Genomic DNA, 21,643 nt, shown 5'->3' with positions numbered 1-21,643 from the left:
TCAATGCCTCTCATCATCTTGTACACTTCTATCAGGTCACCTCTCATCCTCTGTCGCTCCAAGGAGAAAAGGCCGAGTTCACTCAACCTACTCTCATAAGGCATGCTTCTCAAACCAGGCAACATCCTTGTAAATCTCCTCTGCACCTTTTCTATGGCTTCCACATCTCTGAATAACAAGAGCTGGCAGATGATAAGTGGGGAGATGAAAATTAATAAGCAGATGGTAAAGAGAACTCTTCCCAGGCTACCACCGGCTTTTCTGAGATTGTTTGCGTTAGCACACTAGACGCTGTGAGACGCCTGTCTCTGCCCCTCTGAATACAGGGATCTGAGCCCGATGCCCTCTCAGTTCACCCAAGCAATGGAGGCCACCTCATGCCCCTCTGGAACAGTGTTCAGCCTTCTCTCAGGACAGCCCGGGCTGTGGTATGCTACCGTAATGCTGTTACAGCATCAGTGACCCGGACTCAATTGCAGTCACTGTCTGTAAGGAGTTTGTATGTTCCCACATGGGTTTCCTCTGGGTATTGTCCCAGATCCCAAAGGTGAATGGGTTAGTAGGCCAATTGGTCACACTGGGGTAACTGGCCTGCCCTGGCCCTTTGGTCTGGAAGGGCCTGTTACCGTGCTATATCTCTAAATAAAAATAGTGTCAGAGGGGAAAGTGGAAATAACAGCAGAGGTTGGGAGGAATCTTCCACTGTGTCCACTTGTTTACCACCCCCACCCCACCTTGCCCAATGTTCCCATTCGCCCCCACCCCAGCACTTCCTTATTGTGCTGCACTTTCCTTCCCTATCAGATTCCATCACCTCAGAATCAGAAGCAAAGTTCAAAGGTCAAAGTAAATTTAATATCAAAGTACCTATATGTCACCATATACAACCCTGAGATACATTGTCTGGAGGTATACTCAATAAATCCATAGAATAATAACCATAATAGAATCAACGAGAGACTGCCCCAACTTAGGTGATTAACTAGTGTACAAAAGACAACAAAATGTGCAAATACCAAAACAGAGAAATAACAATAATAATAATAAATAAATAAATATTGAGAACATGAAATGAAGAGTATTGAAAGTGAGTTCATTGGTTGTGGGAACAGTTCAATGATAATGCAAGTGAAGTAGGAGGGAAGGTATCCCGTTTGGTTCAAGGGCCTGATGGTTGAGGAGTAATAACAGTTCCTGAACCTGGTGCTGTGAGAGCTGAGTCTCCTGTACTTTCTTCCTGATGGCAGCAGCGAGAAGAGAGCATGATCTGGGTGGTGGGCATCCCAGATGATGGATGCTGCTTTCCCAACAGCCTTTTGCGTAGATTTTCTTAATGGTGGGGAGAACTTTACCCATGATGGACTGAACCATAGGTTTATGATCTTCTTACTATGGCCTTTTCCCCCTTCCTTTCCAGTCTTGATGAAGGATTCAGCCCGAAAAGTTGACTGTTTATTCCTCTCCATAAATGCTGCTTGACCTGCTGAGTTCCTCCATTGTGTGTTCTCCTCATTCTCCTGTGCCCAAGTGAATCAATTCCTAACCTATTCAATCTTTCCCTAAAATCAGGTCCCCAAGTCCTGGAAATATCTGTATAATTTGTTCCTGCATAGCAGGCAGGCATATATGCAGAGATTTGGCACTTTGTTTCATCAGAGGAGCTTTCCTTTGGCAAAGCAGCGGGAATCAGAATAATATTTATTATCAGTGAACTATGTCACGAAATTTGTTGTTTTGTGGTAGCAGTAATGCGCACAGATACAACAATTACTATAAGATGCAAAAAATAAATAAATAGCACATAAAAAGGATAGTGTTCATGGGTTGATCGACCATTCAGAAATGTGATGGCGGAGGGGAAGAAGCTGCATCTAAATTTATGATGAATCTTCATGCTCCTCACAGATGGTCGTAATGAGAAGAGGGTCCTTAATGATGAATGCCACCTTTTTGAGGCACTGCCTTTTGAAGAATTCCTTGATGATGTGGAGCTAGTGCCCATAATGGAGCTGGCTGAGTTTACTGATCCTGTGCAGTGTCTCCTCCATACAAGTTGGTAATGCAACTAGTCAGAATGCTCTCCACTGTATATCTGAGGATGCAGCCATTTATCACCTCTACCCATCATACCTCGGCATCAGTTGCTATTCCTACTCTCCCCTCCTTCATCGGCCAGCTCTTTCTCCACCCCTTCCCCCTCAACTCTTCAAAACGGCCATCACCCCTCTACTGCCCGTTTCCTTCCACAGATGCCGCTGACCTGCTGAGTTCTTCCAGCGATATGTGTGTTGCTCCAGATTCCAGCATCTGCTGCCTCTTGTGTCTCCAAAACTGCTTCATAGCCAGTGAAGTACTGATGTGCAATCATTCTGGCAATGCAAGAAACACAGCCAGCACTTAGACTTCGTAAGTAGCAATGTAATCATCAGTAGTTCAGCTTTGGGATCTGATTGCAGAGTAAATATTGGCTCAGGACACCAGGGGGAAATCTTCTGCTCTTCAAAGTAGCACCAAAAGAACATTCCAATCCATGGTAGATCAGGCTTTTATTTAATATCTCATCCAAGACAATAATCTTTCAGTGTAGCAACCTTCTCCATTGGTACAGCGTTTAGATTCAGTCTCATTTACTTATCACATACAATGTACAAAGTACAAACTACATTTATTATCAAAGTATGTGCTGTGCATTGAAACATTCAGTGAAGTGCACCGTTTGCTTAAACAATCAGCACAGTCTAAGAATGTGCTGGGGACAGCATGCAAGTGTTGCCAAGTGGGAGGAGGTGCGAAGGAGTTCGACGTTTTGCAGTTTTGTATAAAGGAGTGATTGGGAATTGTTAAGTTCATCTGCATTCAGTAGAGGACATTCTTTTAGGGTGGAAAGTATAAGGGAGAATGTGCTGGTTTTTTTTACACAGAGAGTGGTGGGTGTGTGGAGGACCCTACCAGGACTGGTGGTAGCGGCAATTACATTAGAGACATTTAAGAAACCCTTAGACAAGCACATACTGCTGGTGTCTACTGCAACAGTGGAGGTCTTCCTTCTCTGTCTGTCCATACTGTGGCACATAGGTATGGAAGGATCCTTCATTGCTGTTTCTGTAACAATTTCTTTGACAATTCTGGGTTGTCAGCCCTGAGCGGAACCCCTGAAGCCGGAGGACTGGTGGACCACTCAGTCTGGCCTCTACCCTTTGACCTGTTTGGTATGGGTGACCCTATCAAGAGCCAAAGCGTAAACCTCTGACTCTAGCCGGCATAGTCCTCCAGGTCCTTGAGACACCCAAGCCTCTAAACCCTACAAGACAGTTAAGGTCCTTTTAGAGGTAGATAGGCACATGGATGAAAGAAAAATGGAGGGCTAACAATGGAGGGTATGAGGCATGGATTACACAGATCTTGGAGTACTTAGAGGATAAAATATAAAACAGTTCACTATAGTATGCCACACACATCAAAGTTGCTGGTGAACGCAGCAGGCCAGGCAGCATCTCTAGGAAGAGGTACAGTCGACGTTTCGGACTGAGACCCTTCGTCAGGACTAACTGAAGGAAGAGCTAGTAAGAGATTTGAAAGTGGGAGGGGAAGGGGGAGATCCAAAATGATAGGAGAAGACAGGAGGGGGAGGGATGGAGCCAAGAGCTGGACAGGTAATTGGCAAAGGGGATATGAGAGGATCATGGGACAGGGAGAAAGAAAAGGGGGAGGGGGGGACCCAGAGGATGGGCAAGGGGTATAGTGAGAGGGACAGAGGGAGAAAAAGGAGAGAGAGAAAAAGAATGTGTGTATATAAATAAATAACGGATGGGGTACAAGGGGGTGGTGGGGCATTAGCGGAAGTTTGAGAAGTCAATGTTCATGCCATCAGGTTGGAGGCTACCCAGACGGAATATAAGGTGTTGTTCCTCCAACCTGAGTGTGGCTTCATCTTTACAGTAGAGGAGGCCGTGGATAGACATATCAGAATGGGAATGGGACGTAGAATTAAAATGTGTGGCCACTGGGAGATCCTGCTTTCTCTGGCGGACAGAGCGTAGGTATTCAGTGAAACAATCTCCCAGTCTGCGTCAGGTCTCGCCAATATATGGAAGGCCACATCGGCAACACCAGACGAAGTATATCACCCCAGCCGATTCACAGGTGAAGTGTCGCCTCTCCCAGTGGGCACACATTTTAATTCCATTGTTCATGGACTTGACTAAACGCCTCCTAAATGTTGCTGTTATATCTCTTTCCACCACTTCTCCTGGAAGCATGTTGCTGGCACCTCTCAGTCCTGATGAAAACAGAGACGAGGAGGAATTTCTTTAGCCAGAGGGTGGTGAATCAGTGGAATTCATTGCCACAGGCAACTGTGGAGGCCAAGTCACTGGGCACCATGGTAACGTAGTGGTAAGCATGGCGCTACTTCAGCTCGGCGTGTTCTGGAGTTTGGAGTTCAATTTCGATGCTATTCTGTAAGAAGTCTCTGTATCTCTGTACATCTTCCTCATGTAATGCATGGGATTTCTCTGAGTCCCCCAGTTTCCTCCCACGGTTCAAAGACATAGCGGGTAGGTTAATTGGTCATTGTAAATTGTCCCGTGATTAGATTAGGATTAATCGGGGCTGTGGGTTTGCTGGGACAGGTGTGGATCAAAGAGCCAGAAGAGCCTACCTGGCATTGTATCACTAAGTAAATAATTAAATTAATATATTTAAAGCAAAGGTTGATAGGTTCTCAATTAGTAGGGGGAATCAAAGGTTACGGGGAGAAGGCAGGAGAATGGGGTTGAGAAGGAAAATAAATCAGCCATGATGAATGGTGGATCAGACTTGATGGGCCGAATGGCCTAATGCTGCTTCTATGTTCTGTGGTCTATTGGTATGTAAAAAATGGTCTTGTAAATCTTCTTTAAAGTTTCCCCCTCTCACCATAAAGCTAAGCGCTCATGTAAGTGACATTTCCAATCTGGACATAAGACCTTTGACATGCTATGCTAACTATAGGGGTGGAAAATTGCGTGGTGGTTAGTGTAATCACTTTATAGTGCCAGTGATCACTGAATCCCATAACTGTTTGTGCATTTTCTCCATAACTATGTGTAGTTCCTCCGGGTGCTTCAGCTTCCTCCCACATACAAAAGATGTCTGGGTTATGGTTAGTGAGATGTGGGTTATGGTTAGTGAGCTACCCCACTAAGAACACAGAACATAAGACACTACAGGACAGTAGAGGTCCTTCAGCCGCTGATTGTGTTCTAACCTATATAAACCTACTCCACGATTAGTATAACCCTTCCCTCCCTCACAGCTCCTAAACACTCCAATTTTTGTACATCCAATTGCCTATCTAAGTGTCTCTTAAATGTCCTTAATGTATCAGCCTCCACCACCACCCTGCAATGTATTCTTGGCATCTATCTCTCTCCGTGTAACAAAACCTACCTCTGACATTTCCTACTCTAACTTGGAACCAAGAACGTAAAACATTACAGCACAGCACAGATCCCTTTGGCCATGATGTTGTCCTGATCTGTTAACCTATTCCAAGATCAATCTAACTCCTCCCTCCAACATAGTCCTCCATTTTTCCTATCATCCGTGTACCTATTTAAGAGTCTTTTAAATATCCTTAATGTATCTGCCTTTACCACTATCCTTGGCAGTTTGTTCCACACATCCACCACTCTCTATGTAAAAAAAACATACCTCTGAAATCTGATATTTTTTTTGACTAATCCATTTTCTAGTCTGGAGTTTGGAACCAACCCCTCATTTTCTTCAGATATGGCAAATTATCCATCAGGATTACATTAGTATGAGATCATAGATCCATATATTACAGGAACAGGCCCTTTGTGTTATGTTTTGTAACTTCAAAACATTAAACTAAATCAAAGGAATGCACGGGATCCAGAACGCAAATCTAACTTTGTGTTTACTTTAAGTGAGGTGCACATGTATCATGTAATAGAATGCTGATATAGGCAATTACTGAAATATTAAACACACAACACTCCACCCTGCTTAGCTATAAACTCCAAGTCAATGGAGAATTCATCTCAACACTACACATATATTATAACACAACTACTATGTACAGCCATCCACAGCACAGTAAATTTTAAATTGTCCCTTTCAGGCCTTAAGATTTAATCACTGCGGAGGATTTCTCACTCTTTGGGGATAAGGTTTTTCCTGACAAGGGGCATCGCTCTGCTTGGCAGGTGAGATGTGGCTGTGAAGCAAACTCAGGTTCTGGGTCCTCCTCTGTGATGGCTGTAAGAGTTGACTATGAGACTGCAGGAAGAGGTTATAACAGCTGTGGACACTTCTTCTCCTTTTTCTTTTTTCTAAGATGTGTATCTTGATCTTGGGAAGGTGCATTTAGTTCACTGGAGCATTCTCTTATTAATCGTTTATTGCTCTCTTTACAATCTGATCTCTCCTCTTGGTTTCCTCATCCACAACATCAGCTGATGAACCCTCTGTTTTGTATCTCCATTGACTCCTTTCTTTTTGGCCAACCATTCTTCCAGCTGAGCTCTGGTCTTTGCATCTACTTTTATAAACAGCTTCTTGTCTCCCACTTGAAATTCATGCAAAATCTTTAATGCGCACAAAGTAGATTCATTCTTTATACTCATAAAAGCTGAATGCTTGCGACTTTCCTGAAGCTCCTTGAACTCCCTTCCAGCTTAAAACATAGCTACTTTTTGCAAGTAACTGCCTGATGAACATATCAGAAGCTTTCTCAGATGTGTTGCCCACAAAAACTGTTATAGTTGGCCCACTACTTTCATCACTTTCATGATCCCTCTGAGCAGCGTAGTCCTTCCTTGCTCCAATACGCTTTCCATCCAGAAGCACAGAGTTGGCACACATCAATTTGTCCTATGTTGGGCAATGGTTTATAGTGTATAGTATAGAGACAGTTGTGGCATTATCTCGTACCTTTCTTAATTCACTATCAGTTTACTTTATTGTAGGAGATGTGGCGTGCAAATGGTGGATTGATCTCTACCTGTAACACAACTTGTTCAATCAGGCCGCTTTCTGTTTAGGTGCAGCAGTTTTGTGCAAGCTCACTTTTATTCCTGACTGCAACTCAACTGCGTCTCTGTCTGCAGTTTCCATTGTTACAGCAATTCCAACTGCTCTTTTAAATGTGAGCTGTGCTTCAGTTAGAGCTATTTTTAAATGCTTTCTTATAAGATTTCACAAACAATCTCCCAGGGCATTATTAAGACCATTACCAAACTGACAATGCTCAGACAATCTCTTCAATTCAGCCATGTATGGTGAAATTAACTCCCCTTCCTTTTGATTCCATTTATGAAACAAAAAGTGTTCTGCAATCAACAATGACTTTGGTTCTAAATGTTACTGCATCACTTTTGCAATATCAGCAAAGCTCATTTCTGATAGTTTGATTGGAGCAGTTAAATTTCAAAGCAAACTGTATGCCTTTAAATCCAATGCACTCTGCAAACTGGTACTTGCTTCTCATTGGCTGTTTCATTGGCTTCAAAATACTGTTTAAGCTTAGTATACATATTCCAGTTATCTTTTGTGTAACTGAACATGTCAATCTTTCCGATGTAGCAAGACATTGCTGCTCTTTTTTAAAAATTATTATTATCACTTGGTACTCACTCTTTCTTTCTTTTTCAATCTTTTTATTAATTTCGAAGTATAGAAACAAAACATAGTAATAATACAAATAGTAGGAGAAATATTGTTACATTTAGGAAAAGTGATTATAAAATCAAATAGTGTTAAGTTAACAAAGCTCCAAATCATGTGGAACTGACAACGGATAATACAAATCAAAAAAAACTGAAAAAAAAACATGAAAAAGAAAAAAAAACAAAACCAAAAAAAAACAAACCCCATCCCCAAAGAAAAACAGAATTAATCAACTAAACTAAAAGGCTTGGGCAAAACTAACAACTTAAAAATGGAAAAGAAGAAAACCTCAGTGTCGACGACTCCATTCCCCTCCAACAACAGTACAAAGAGATAAAACAAGTTTGGAAATGATCAAATTACATCAAGTGAAAATGCTGAATGAATGGCCTCCAAGTTTTTTCAAACTTAATGGAAGGGTCATAAACTGCACTTCTAATTTTGTCCAAATTCAAACACAACATAGTTTGTGAAAACCAATGAAATACCTTAGGAGGGTTAGTCTCTTTCCAATTCAACAAAATGGACCTTCTAGCCATTAAAGTAAGAAATGCAATCATCCTTCGTGATGAAGAGGTTAAATTATTTAAGTCTATCGTTGGTAGTCCAAAGATAGCAGTAATTGGATGAGGTTGTAAGTCTATGTTTAGGACCGTTGAAATAATATCAAAAATATCTTTCCAATATTTTTCCAACAAGGGACATGACCAAAACATGTGGGTTAAAGAAGCAATCTCAGAATGACATCTGTCACATATTGGATAAATATAAGAGTAATAACGAGATAGTTTATCTTTGGACATACGAGCCCTGTGCACTACTTTAAACTGTATCAACCTATGCTTAGCACATACAGAGGATGAATTCACCAACTGAAGAATTTTTTCCCATTTTTCAGTCGGTATATTAATCTCAAGTTCTCTTTTCCAGTCAGCTTTAATTTTATTAGAAGCATCAGGACATAAATTCATGATTATATTATATATAATTGCTACTACACTTTTCTGAGAGAGATTTAAATCTAAGATTTTTTCCAAAATGTCCATTGGATATGGGTGTGGAAAATTAGGGGAAACAGTAATTAAAAAGTTTCTAATCTGTAAATATCTAAAAAAGTGAGATCTGGGTAAATTATATTTATTAGAGAGTTGATCAAAAGACATAAAACAATTATCCAAAAATAAATCGCGAAAAAATATACCTTTGGTTTTCCAATCAAAGTAAGCTTGATCCATCATGGAAGGTTGAAAAGTAAATTTGATATAATGGGACTTGCTAGAATAAATTGATTAAACCCAAAAAATCTTCGGAATTGAAACCATATACGTAAAGTATGCTTAACTATTGGGTTATTCATTTGTTTATATAATTTAAAAGAAGTAAAAGGAAGTGAAGTTCCTAAAACCGAACCCAAGGAAAACCCTTGTAATGAATTAGATTCAAGATTTACCCAATGAGGGTTTAAAGATACGTCCAAATCTCATAACCAAAATTTTAAATATCGAATATTAATTGCCCAGTAATAAAATCTAAAATTTGGGAGGGGTACTCACTCTTTATGAACCCATGAATTCTTCCATGTCCTGTCTTCTTAAAAAAACTCCATCACCTCTGCACGTGCTGAGCTGCGCTGTATTTTTTCTAAATTTGATGTTCCGCACTGTGCTTTTCATTTAACTCAGTCGTCTTGCTGCACTTCAACAGGTCCGTAACTGTTTCAGATTTGTTTTAAAAATACCTCATCACCACAGTTATGTTTTTTAATTTCAAAACATTAAACTAATACAAAAGGAAGACACAGGAGCCCAAAATGTGAGTCTAACTTCACGTTTACTTAAAGCGAGGATTGAACCAAGTAGCATGATGCGTATGTAGTTCATGTGTGTGTGTGTGTGTGTGTGTGTGTGTGTGTGTGTGTGTATAAAACTTGCAATGAATTATTTAAATGAACAAGAATGTTTAATAGAGAGATAGATAGACATACTTTATTGATCCCGAGGGAAATTGGGTTTCGTTACAGTTGCACCAACCAAGAATAGAGTATAAATAGAGTATAATCAATCAATGTATTCAAGATTACTCAGATATTATTGAAATAATTAATACACATCACTTTGGTTTAACTTGTTCATATGCACCAAGGTGCTACCTGGCTAGTCCCATTCACCTGCATTTGGATCATACGTGTGTGTGTGTGTGTGTGTGTGTGTGTGTGTGTGTGTGTGTAAAAGAGAGGAAAGGGGGTTGTTTTGCTGTTGTTGGTCCGTCACCTTCTTTTATATTCCGTGTCGTTCTGCTGAACACAGTGGGCATGCTGCGTTGACACAGAATATGTGGTGATGAATGTGAGCTGCCCTTAGCACATCCTTAGGTTGTGTTGGTTGTAATCTGTATCTTTCAATGTACATATGATAAATAAATGAATCTGAATCTGAGTCTTGATGCCCCAGACCTGGGAAAAGACCATGTGCCTTCACCCTGACTCTGCTCCTCTCCTGTATCAAATCACCGCTCCATCTCCTGCACTCCAATGATTGGTCTATTATTATTTACCATCTCCTTCCTATGAGCCCTTCAAATGATTGGTGTTGACCATCTGACTAGGCTGCGTGTTTCATCATTTTCACTCCTCTTCTTCCTCTTCAACTCCACTTCCTACTGGCTGCTTCAAATCAGGAGGGCCCCTGTCCCTGTTTCTGCTCTGCAGGGGAGCCACATTCCTCTTCCCTTGAGCGGCCAGCGGTCTCTTCCTCACTGGTTCAGATCAGGAGGAGAGAGGGAACTGCTTTTCTGTGTGCCTTTTGCCTCTGAGTGGGTAACAAGAAATTAGAGGTGGCACGGTAAGGTAGTGGTTAGTGTAACACTATTACAGCACCAATGACCAGATTCAATTCCCAACGCTGTCTGGAAAGCTTGTACGCTCTCCCCGTGACAATGTGCTCCTTTGGGTGCTCCTGTTTCCTCCCACGTTCTAAAGACATACAGGTTAGGAGGTTATTTAGTTGCATGTGTGTAATTGGACAGCAACAGAAGGGTCTGGTACCATGCAGTATCTCTAAACAAATACTGGAAAAGAAAACAGGAAACTTATTCAATGGAAAAGGTTCACTGAAACAATATTGATTGTGTCCAGCAGATCACATCACAAACATTACCCAACGAAAGCAATTGATGCCCATGAGAAAGTCAGGTCAATTTTCAGTGGTCTGATGAGCGGCGTCTTATTTTTCTTTTGAATAAATTATTGAACCTTGCTTTAGAGAAAGCTTTGCATTTTTATTGCACCTCACAGCTCAGGCAAGTCTGGAAGTAATTTGAATCAGTAAAATGTGTTTTGTTTTGAAGCATGATTCGAGTCTAAGGGAAATTACAGCATGAAAACAGGCTATTTGACCAGCAATGACAACCAAGTGCCTATTCTTTACACTAATCTTGGGGTCCAAGATCACAGTTTGCTGAAAGTGGCTACACTCATTGATAGGGTGTTTAAGAAGGCATGTGGTATGTTTGCCTTTATTAGAGTAATTGAGTTCAAAAGCCAGAAAGTTATGTTGCAGCTTTATAAAACTCTAGTTGGGGGGCATCTGGAGCTTTGCATACAGTTTTGGTCTCCCCATTATAGGAAGGGTGTCGAGGCTTTGGGAAAAGGTGCAGAAGAGATTTACCAGGTTGCTGCCTGGATTAGAGGATATGTGCTATAATGAGTTTGTGCTATGGACAAACCTGCGTTGTTTTCTCTAGAGCTGCAGACAGGGGAGATCTGATAGAGGTTTATGAGATTATGATAGGCTCCGATAGAGAATACAGGGAGTATCTCTTTCTCAGGTCAAGTTTTCTAATATCAGAGTGCATGCATTTAAGGTGAGGGGGGTAATTTCAAATGAGGTGTGAGGGGCAATGGGAGTCCTCCATTAGGGCTTTCTTCATCATGTCAGTAGCTTCCTGTCAGTTTTCACTACTGTCAGTCATGAAAGTCCCGGGTGGAGACTCAGGAATATTGTCGCACTCAGATGTAGAAGGACTTTTCATTGTTGTTTTGCTAACAATTTTGTTTCATTGGGCAGGGTTGTTAGCCCTGATCTGAAGCTCCAAACCTACTGATCTTCGTACACATCTGCACTATCCCCATTCTCCACCAGACTGGGAAGGTCCTTTCATCATGCTGAAATTCAACCGCTCCGTTACAGCATAATCAAAGATCACACTCATCCCAGACATTCTCTATTCTCCTCTCTCCCAACGAGCAGAAGATAAGAAAGTCTGATAAATGCGCGTACCACCAGGTTTAAGGTTAGCTTCTACCCCAATGTAACGAGTGCATCAATATGTATTCTTGACCTGTAAGATTATAAGACCATAAGATATAGGAACAGAAGTAGGCCATTTGGCCTATCAAGTCTGCTCCTCCACCATTCAATCATGGGCTCATCCAATTCTTCCAGTCATCCCCGCTCCCCTGCCTTCTTCCCATACCCTTTGATGCATTGACTAATGAAGAACCTATCTCTCCCTGCCTTAAATACACCCAATGACTTGGCCTCCACAGCCGCTCGTGGCAACAAATTCCACCGATTTACCACCCTCTGACTAAAGTAATTTCTCCGCATCTCTGTTCTAAATGATCGTCCTTCAATCCTGAAGTCATGCCCTCTTGTCCTAGAATCCCCTACCATGGAAAATAACTTTGCCATATCTAATCTGTTCAAGCCTTTTAACATTTGGAATGTTTCTATGAGATCCCCTTCGTTCTGCTGAACTCCAGGGAATACAGCCCAAGAGCTGCCAGACGTTCCTCACACGATAACCCTTTCATTCCTGGAATCATTCTTGTGAATCTTCTCTGAACCCTCTCCAATGTCAGTATATCCTTTCTGAAATAAGGAGCCCAAAACTGCACACAAGACTCCAAGTCTGGTTTCACCAGTGCCTTATACAGCCTCAACATCACATCCCTGCTCTTATATTCTATACCTCTAGAAATGAATGCCAACATTGCATTTGCCTTCTTCACCACTGACTCAACCTGGAACTTAACCTTTAGGATATCCTGCACAAGGACTCCCAAGTCCCTTTGCATCTCTTGTATTTTGAATTTTCTCCCCATCTAAATAATAATCTGCCTGTTTATTTTTTCCACTAAAGTGCATGACCATACACTTTCCAACGTTGTATTTCATCTGCCACTTCTTTGCCCATTCTCCTAAACTATCTAAGTCTCTCTGCAGGCTCTCTGTTTCCTCAACACTATCCACTCCTCCACCTATCTTTGTATCATTGGCAAATTTAGCCACAAATCCATTAATCCCACAGTCCAAATCATTGACGTACATCGTAAAAAGCAGCAGTCCCAACACTGACCCATGTGGAACTCCATTGGTAACCGGCAGCCAGCCAGAATAGGATCTCTTTATTCCCACTCTCTGTTTTCTGCCGATCAGCCAATGCTCCACCCATGCTAGTAACTTCTCTGTAATTCCATGGGATCTTATCTTGCTAAGCAGCATCATATGTGGCACCTTGTCAAAGGCCTTCTGAAAATCCAAGTACATGACATCTACTGTATCTCCTTTGTCTACCCTGCTTGCAATTTCCTCAAAAAATTGCAGTAGGTTAGTCAAGCAGGAATTTCCTTTCAGGAAACCATGCTGGCTTTGGCCTATCTTGTCATGTGTCTCCAGGTACTCTAAATCTCATCCCTAACAATCGATTCCAACAACTTCCCAACCCCTGATGTCAGGCTTACAGCTCTATAGTTTCCTTTCTGTTGCCTCCCACTCTTCTTAAATAGTGGAGTAACATATGCAATTTTCCAATCATCCAGTACAATGCCAGAATCTATTGATTCTTAAAAGATCATCATTAATGACTTCGCCATCTCTCCAGCTACTTCCTTCAGAACCCAAGGGTGCATTCCATCAGGTCCAGGAGATTTATCGACCCTCAGACCATTAAGCTTCCTGAGCACCTTCTCAGTCGTAATTTTCACTGCACAAACTTCACTTCCCTGACACTCTTGAATGTCCGGTATACTGCAGATGTCTTCCACTGTGAAGACCGATATCTACCCTCAACTCTATTTTAAAAAAAGCTTTTAGTATCTTCTTTGATATTAGTCACCAGCTTCCTTTCATAATTCATCTTTTCCTTCCTAATGACCTTCTTAGTTTCCTTCTGCAAGTTTTTATAAGCTTCCCAATCCTCTATCTTCCCACGGGCTTTGGCTTCCTTGTATGCCCTCTCTTTTGCTTTTACTTCTGCTCTGACTTCACTTGTAAGCCATGGTAGTGTCCTTCTTCCATTCAAAAATTTCTTCTTATTTGGAATATTATCTGTCTTGCACTTCCCTCATTTTTTGCAGAAACTCCAGCCATTGCTGCTCTGCTGTCCTTCCTGCTAGTGTCTCTTTCCAGTCAATACTGGCCAGTTTTCCTCTCATGCCACTGGAATTTCCTTTATTCCACTGAAATACTGATACATTGGAATTTAGTTTCTCCTTCCCAAATTTCAAAGTGAACTAGATTATATTGTGATCACTGTTCCCTAAGGGTTCCTTAACCTTAAGCTCTCTTATCACCTCCAGATCATTGCACAACACCCAATCCAGAACAGCCAATCCCCTATTGGGCTCAACAACAAGCTGTTCTAAAAAGCCATCCCTTAGACATTCTACAAATTCTCTCTCTTGAGGTCTAGTACTGGCCTAGTTTTCCCAATCCACTTTCATGTTAAAATCCCCAACGATTATCATGGCATTGCCCTTCTGACACGCCTTTTCTGTCTCCTGCTGTAATTTGTAATCCACATCCCGGCTGCTGTTTGGAGGCCTGTATACAACTGCCATTAGGGTCCTCTTACCCTTGCCATTTCTTAACTCAACCCATAGAGACTCTACACCTTCTATGTCATCCCTTTCTAATGAATTAATATTATTTTTTATACACAGGGCCACACCACCCCCTCTGCCTACTAATCTATCTTTCCGATACACCGTATATCCTTGGACACTCAACTCCCAATGGCAGCCATCCTTTAGCCAAGTTTCAGAGATGGCCACAATGCCATACTTGCCAATCTGTAGCTGAATTTCAAGATCATCCATTTTATTTCTCATGCTGCGTGCATTCAAATACAACACTCTCAGTCCAGTATTTGTTGCTTTCTGTTTTAACTGCACCTCGCCTCTATTGCCCTGTAACTCGTCTGTAACTGGGACTGTGATTATGCCTCATCTCCTGCCTGTCCTTTCTATCATCTCTGTTGCATGCTATCTTAGATTTATTTCTGTTTCCCCCCCCCATCCAAATTAGTTTAAACCCTCCCTAACAGCTCTGTTAAACCTGCCTGCTAGGATATTGGACCCCTTTGGGTTCAGGTGTAACCTGTCCTTTTTGTACAGGTTGTACCTCCCCCAGAAGAGGCCCCAGTGATCAAGGAACCCGTAGCCCTGCCCCCTACACCGGTCTCTCAGCCACACATTAATGTGCCTGATCATGCTCTTCTTGCGCTCGTTAGCATGTGGCACAGGCAGCAATCCTGAGATTACTACCCTTGAGGACCTGCTTTTCAGCTCCCTACCCAACTCCCTGAATTCTCTCTTCAGGACCTCCTCCCTTTTTCTACCTATGTCATTGGTACCTAGACTTCTGGCTGTTCACCCTCTGCCTTCAGAATACTCTGCACCCGATCGGAAACATCCCGTACCCTGGCACCTGGGAGGCAACACACCATGCAGGTATCTCTATCAGGCTGACAGAGCCTCCTGTCTGTTTCTTTGACTATGGAATCCCCTATGACTACCGCATTCCCCATATTCCTCTTTCCCTTCTGCACTACAGAACCAGGCTCAGTGCCAGAGACCCGATCGCCATGGTCATCCTCTGTCAGGTCATTCCCCCTCAGCAGCATCCAAAACGAGATAACGATTACTGAGGGGGATGGCCAGAGGGGTGCTCTCTACTATCTGAGATCTTCCCATCCCTTCCCTGACAGTCACCCACTTGTCTAACTCCTGCTGCCTTGGGTTGACTAACTCCTTGTAGCTCCTATCTATCTCTTGCTCACTTTCCCTAATAAGCTGTAGGTCATCAAGCCGCAGCTCCAGATCCCCAACACGGTCTCTCAGAAGTTGCATCTTGGTGCACTTGGTGCAGATATGGCCATCTGGGAGACTGGAAGATTCCCAGGATTCCCATATCTGACACTCAAAGCAAGGTACTAACCCTATAGACATTACAGACGTGCTCTCTATTCCACCAGAAAAAAAAAATTGAAGGGAACAAAACATGAAGTCCATCTACCCACCTACCTTGCCAAAGCCTGACTCTGCCTCAGACCACTCCACCAATGACCACTCTGCTGGTCAGTGTTTCCCTTTTATGCCTGAACCTTCCCAGCTCTCCAACTCATGATTGGTGCGCCAGTTATGCTCACGATTGGTGCGCTGGACCTCACAATCTCTCTGCACTGCATTTTCACTGTATTCTGTTACTGTTTTACTCCCCCCTTTCTTCTATTCCCCACTCTGGTCCCTTACCTCTTCCTACCTGCCTATCAGCTCCCCCTGGATCCCCTGCTCCTAAGGTGTACTCTCCTCGCCAATCAGATTCCTTCCTCTCCAGCCCTTTACCTTTGCTACCCACCTAGATTCAGTTATCACCTTCTAGCTATCCTCCCTTCCCTCCCCACCAACCTTTTTATTCTGGTGTTTCCTCCCTTCCTTTCCAGTCCTGAAGAAAGGCCTTGGCCTGAAAGGTCTCCATGGGCTGCCTGACCTGCTGAGCTCCTCCAGCATTTTGTGTGTGTTGCATTGTTTTACCTTGTTCAGTGTCAGAATCAGAATCAGGTTTAAAATCACTGGCATTTGTCATGAAATTTGTAGTTTTACAGCAGCAGTACATTGCAATACATAATAATAAAAACAATAATAATAAATAATAAATTGCAATGAGAAACATATTAAAAAATCAATTAAGTAGGAAGAGAGAAAAAAATAGTGATGTAGTGTACGTGGGTTTATTGACCATTTAGAAATCTGATGGCAGTGGAGAGAAGCTGTTCCTGAAACATTGAGTATAATGCCTTCAGGCTCCTGTACCTCCTCTTTGACAGTAGCAATGAGAAGAGGGCATGTCCTGGGTGATGGAGGTTCTTAATGATGGATGCCATCTTCCTGAGGCATTGTATCAATGTATTGTGTAACGATTTGATCTGTATGAACAGTATGCAAGACAAGCTTTTCACTGTATCTTGGTACATGCAACAATAATAAACCAATTCCAATTCTAGTTCCAATTTTTCAACAACTGAGACCAGGAGGTCATTATTGGGGAGACTGGCAGATGGTAATGTCAATGGTTTGAAAAATTAAATATTGTAATTGTTAACAGCTGTGAGTTACTAAGGCTCTGAAAGTCCATTGGGTTCTCCCAATATCCTGGTTTAAGTACAACAGAAATCCCAGGGAACTGGTTCTGCCTGAGCGAGAAGGTCTCTGCAATGGGATTAGACTGGTCTCATCCCGGAAATTGGCCATGGAATTTCCCGGCACCAGGCCTTTCCTGATGTACTCTACTGGGGTTTGTAGTAAATTAAACCATTTTGCGAGCTTTAATTACCACTTGTGCTTGGTTGATATGTTGAGGTGGACAGACTGAGAGAGAGAGGGAGAGAGAAAGAGAATGAGGGAGCAAGAGTAAATGAATACATTAGATGGAAAGAAATAGAGAAGGAGAGATGGAGAAGAAAGGGAAAGATCAAAACAGAATCAGGTTTGGTATCACTGGTGTGTATATGTGTGTGTGTGTATATATATATATATATATATTAAATTAAATAAATAGTACAAAAATAGAAATATACTGAGGTAGTGTTTATAGGTTCAATGTCCATTCAGAAATTGGATGGCTGAGGGGAAGAAACTGTTCCTGATTCTCTGAGTGTGTGCCTTCGTGCTCCTGTACCTCTTTCCTGATGGTAGCAATGTGAACAAGGCATGACCTAGGTGATGGGGGTCCTTAATGATGGATGCCACCTTTTTGAGACATTGTTCCTTGAAGGTGTCCTGGATACTACAGAAGCTAGTGTCCATGATGGAGCTGACAAAGTTTACAACTCTCTGCAGCTTACTTTGATCCTGTGCAGTGGCCCCTACCCCCATACCAGATGGTTTTGCAGCCAGTTAGAATACTCACCACGGACAGTACATCTTTAGAAATTTCTGAGTGTCTTTGGTGATATGCCAAATCTTCTCAAACTCCGAATGAAATAGAGCCATTGTTGTGCCTTCTTTGTAGCTGCATCGATATCTTGGGATCAGGATAGATGCGCAGAGATGGGAAAGAGGGAGAGAGAGATAGCAAGAGAGAGATGGAGATGAAATAAGAACTCGCCCACCATCCTCTCTATGAAAAACCTACCCCTCAGGTCCCTATTAAATCTTTTCTCACTCACCAAAAACCTATGCCCTCCAGTTTTAGCTTTCCCAGTTGTGGGTAAAAGAATATGATTTTATTTACTCCCCTCATGATTTTATACACCTCTATCCTGTGCATAAAAGAACAAACCCCCAACCCACCCAGTTTTTCCTTAAAACTTAAATCCTCCAAAACCGAGTACTGCACAACATAGAACCACTAACATCACAATAATGTCACAAAGTTGTCCTGACATTTTATGGACCACTCTCCACTGATCTGCTCGGCTACTGGTGAGTCATTCTTTGCACTCAGCCCACTCTTGGGCCATTCTCAAACCGCTGAGCAAACACAGCTTCTGGAGTTTCTGGATATGACCAGTTATTCCATCCAGTCAACGTGATGTGTGTAAAATCATGAGGGACGGAGGTAAATTGAATGCATGCTGTCTTTTTTCCAGGCTTAGGCAATCAAGAACCACAGGGTATAGGTTTAAAGCGAGAGGGGAGAGATTTAATAGGATCATGAGGGGAAATTTCCTCATACAGAGAGCAGTGTGTATAGGTAGGATATAGAAGCCTTGGAGAGGGTGCAGAGAAGATTTACCTGGATTAGAGCGCATGCCTTATGAGGATAGGTTGAGCAAGCTAGGGCTTTTCTCTTTGGAGCAAAGGAGAATGGACAGCAACTTAATAGAGGTGTACAAGGTGATAAGAGGCATAGATCAAGTGGATAGCCAGAAACTGGGAAGAAGGCTACCACCAGGGGCATAATTTTAAGGTGGTTGGAGGAAAGTATCAGAGGGGATGTCAGAGGTAGGTATTATACACAGAGATTAGTCGGTATGTGGAATGCTCTGTCAGGGGTGATGGTAGAGGTTTCAAGGGATATGGGCCAAATGTAGGCAAATGGGACTAGCTTGGATGGGTACTTTGGATGAGTTGGACTGAGATAAATTGAAACCAGGGAAAGGCATCTGGTATTTCTTTCCCGGCTTCTGTGGTTCGGCACTTCAGTTAATATACAACCAAATGCATTAATTCAGAAGATCCTTGGGTGGAAGCAATAATGCAAGTAGACACTTCTGTCAGCTGTTAAACTCTCTCAAATGGACGTAAGTGATCCCACAGTACTATTTTGAAGTATACTGAAGTTTTTATCCAGCAAACAGAATGTAAAAGAGGTTCACTGGGAAGCTGTCTGGATTGGAGAGTATGCTGGTGAAATGTAGATTGTTTTCTCTGGACTGTTGACTCTCTCACCCTCTCGCTCTCACTCTCTCTCTCTCTCTCTCTCCCTCATTCCCCTCACCACCTCCCTCATCTACCTTTGAGTCTCTCTCACTGAAGTTGGAGATGAGTTACAGTTTCCTCTCGAATTTCACCTTATCTAAGCTGGACCCCTGGATCATCTCACACAGTGACCTTTGCGAGATACCAATAGAACATTGGCAGAGTGTAAATCAATAATATTCCTGAGAACCTAAGAAAAGGACAAGGAGCAGACGTAGAACTAACTCTACCGCTCATCATTCTTGCCCGATCCTTTACCTCAACGACATTTTCCTGCACTGCTTTCATATTCAATGATTCCCTGAGTATCCAGGAAGCATCAATCTCTGTATCGAATGAACACACTGAACCTCCACAGACCTGCAAGTGAGAGGAGTCCATACGTTAAGAAGTTTCTCCTTATCTCTGTCCTTATTAGCATACCTCTATTCTAGACTCAGTATCATAATGAAGGGTCTCGGCCTGAACGTCCGATTGTACTCTTTTCCGTAGATGCTGCCTGGCCTGCTGAGTTCCTTCAGCATTTTGTATGTATTCTGAGATCTGATGTTTTGTGGCAGCAGTACATTGCAATAAATAAAAAATTACTGTAAGTTTCAATAAGAAATATAAAAAAGATAACTAAGTAGTGCAAAAAGAGAGCAAAACAGCGATGTATGAAGATCAATAATTCTTTTAATGTCTTTAAACAATGTTGCTTGTGGCTGTGACTGGATTTCAGCTTTCATAGTCCTAACGGGAATATTTGATTAGGAGCTGTACACAAAGAGTCACCAATCTCTGCTACCGTCTTCACATCTCCACAGTCAGCAAGTTATACTGGAAAATCTCATCCCCCCCCCACCCCCTGCACCCTCAGCCACAGTGCAGGGTTTCAACTCGAAGTGTTGACAGTGTCTTTCTTCCTACAGATGCTGCTCGACCACTGAGATCCTCCAGCTCTTTGTGTGATGCTCCAAACTCTATCATGTTCAAGGTATCTACATAAAAAGGTCCATTGAACACCATATCCATGCCAAACATTTTGTCCATCTACGCCAGGTGTTCCCAATCATTTTCATGCCATGGACTCCACCCATTAACAGAGGGGTCCATCAGCCCCAGGTTGGGAACCCCTGATATACACTAACTCCCAAATGCCTGGATTAGCACCATCTCCTTCTATGCCGTGCCTGCTTCAATGTCTGTCTACAAATATAGTGTAGGGAAGTGTACGGTCATGTACTTTGGTAAAAGGAATAAAGGGGTAGGCTATTTTCTAAAAGGGAAGCATATTCAGAAATCGGAAGTGCAAAGGGACTTGGGAATCCTCGTGCAGGGTTCCATTAAGGTGAACTTGAAAGTTAAGTCGGTGGTGAGGAAGGCAAATGCAATGTTAACATTCATTTCAAATAGGCTAGAATATAAAAGCAAGGATGTAATATCGAAGATTTTTAAGGCAATGGTTAGATCATACTTGGAGTATTGTGAGCAGTTTTGGGCCCCTTATCTAAAGAAATGTCCTAGCATTGGAGGGGGTCCAAAGGAGGTTTATGAAAATTATCTTGGGAATAAAATTTTAACATATTTAACATTTGCTGGCTTGGGGTTTTCCACTTGTTGGAGTTTAGAAGAATGGGAGACGATTTCATTGAAACCTATTGACAATTGAAAAGCCTAGATAGAGTTGATGTGGAGAAGGAGGTTTCTATAGTGGAGGAGCCTAGGAGCAGCGGGCACAGTATTAGCAGAGAAGGACATCACTCTAGAACAGAGTGTGGTGAGTCTATGGAATTGTTTGTAGCAGATGACTGTGAAGAACAAGTCATAGAGTATATTTAAAGTGGAGGTTGATAGGTTCTTGATTAGTAAGGACATCAGAGGTTACAGGAAGAAGGCAGGGGAATGGAGTTGAGAGGGAAAATAAATCAGCTATAATGGAATGGTGAGGAAGACTCAAAGGGATGTATCTGCTTCTGTGATCTCTTGAACGTGGTAATTGTATCTGATTCCATCACCTTCTATAACAAATTCCAAATATCAACCACTCTCTGTGAAAAACTTACTCTAATGACTCCTCTAAAACTCTTACCTCTCACCATAAAACTATTCCCTGTGGTTTCTGAAACCCCTACCACGGGGAAAGACGTTTGGCTATCTGTCCTATCAATTCTCTCATATACTACTATCAGGTCTCCTCTCAATGCCATTCACTCTAGGGGGATCAAGCCCATCTCATCCAGTCTCTCCCCCTAATCAAAGTCCTCCAGTCAAGCCTGTCAGCCT

General features: G+C 42.2%; 1 long non-coding RNA gene across 21 annotated transcripts in view; it reads left to right on the top strand.

The window, feature by feature from the left end:
* LOC140198802 (uncharacterized) overlaps nucleotides 1–21,643 on the top strand; it is a 325,008-nt gene that overhangs the window by 48,924 nt on the left and 254,441 nt on the right. For 2 of the 21 annotated variants that reach the window (XR_011886246.1, XR_011886249.1), the window contains exon 3: nucleotides 2,250–2,406. The exons of 14 other annotated variants lie outside the window; for them this stretch is intronic. This is a non-coding gene — a long non-coding RNA (uncharacterized lncRNA). Of the gene's footprint in view, nucleotides 1–1,905; nucleotides 2,057–2,249; nucleotides 2,407–6,194; nucleotides 6,213–20,289; nucleotides 20,355–21,643 lie in introns of those variants that run through there. 5 more of the 21 variants (XR_011886250.1, XR_011886252.1, XR_011886248.1 and 2 more) reach the window with 4 other exon arrangements.

This window comes from Mobula birostris, chromosome 6 (genome assembly GCF_030028105.1).
Source record: "Mobula birostris isolate sMobBir1 chromosome 6, sMobBir1.hap1, whole genome shotgun sequence".
NCBI lineage: Eukaryota > Metazoa > Chordata > Chondrichthyes > Myliobatiformes > Myliobatidae > Mobula > Mobula birostris.
This window is presented reverse-complemented; position numbering and strand designations above follow the sequence as displayed.